We start from the raw sequence: 869 nt of genomic DNA on the forward strand, positions 1-869 counted from the left end.
TAGTCGTGAGTTAGTAGAGCTTTGCTGTTAGCTTTGTTGTTAGCCATTATCGTTGTTTAACTCTTGCTTGTAATTAATTTTCCGGTTATCCCTGGACTTTTAAGTCATTAGTTCACGATGATACTCCTTGGTGTCAAATCCGGACTTCATAAATGTTCAATTATGTTCTAATTAGGAGCTTGCTACCAGGAGCTCATTACTACGCATCCGCGGGGAGGTACCAAGATGGCAGACTGACAAGCTGTGTCTCCGAGAGCTCCACATATGACCAACTTTCCGACTAAGTAACGTTGCATATTTCCACCCGAAAGTTCATGATGGATTCCCAGAAGCTCACAAAGAATGCAAAATCCCGAACACCAGGACTTTTGAAACAGCAAGAGACACAGAGACCGATGGAACATGACTACGCTGAATCTCAAATACCCACGTTACCGAAGCACGACCGTGATGTTGATTCGGCTCCCTCAACTCTGAGCAAAGAACCGACTGGTAAGAAAACCAAGCCAACAGAAGTCAACACAGAGACGCAAGTRTCCAACAACACTATTCTTGAGGCAATAATGAGTTTGCAGACAAAAATAACKAGAGTGGAGACGCAATTAGAAGATATGAGAGAGCAAAACCGTCAAGCTAGCACTATGATGGCTAACCTAGCAAAGGCAGTGCAACTGAATACGGTTGAGCTAAAGGAATGCAAACAGAAAGTGGCTAAACTGGAAGCAGCTAACGGACAGTTACTGAAAGAAAATAATGAGATCAAGGAGAGATTGCGGGAACAAGAACGATACAAAATGCGATGGTGTCTCCGTCTAAGAGGTTTGAAGGAGAGCAAAGATGAAAATATTAGAGAGACGGTAATAACAATT

The sequence above is a fragment of the Poecilia reticulata genome, linkage group LG3, assembly GCF_000633615.1.
Source record: "Poecilia reticulata strain Guanapo linkage group LG3, Guppy_female_1.0+MT, whole genome shotgun sequence".
Classification (NCBI taxonomy): domain Eukaryota; kingdom Metazoa; phylum Chordata; class Actinopteri; order Cyprinodontiformes; family Poeciliidae; genus Poecilia; species Poecilia reticulata.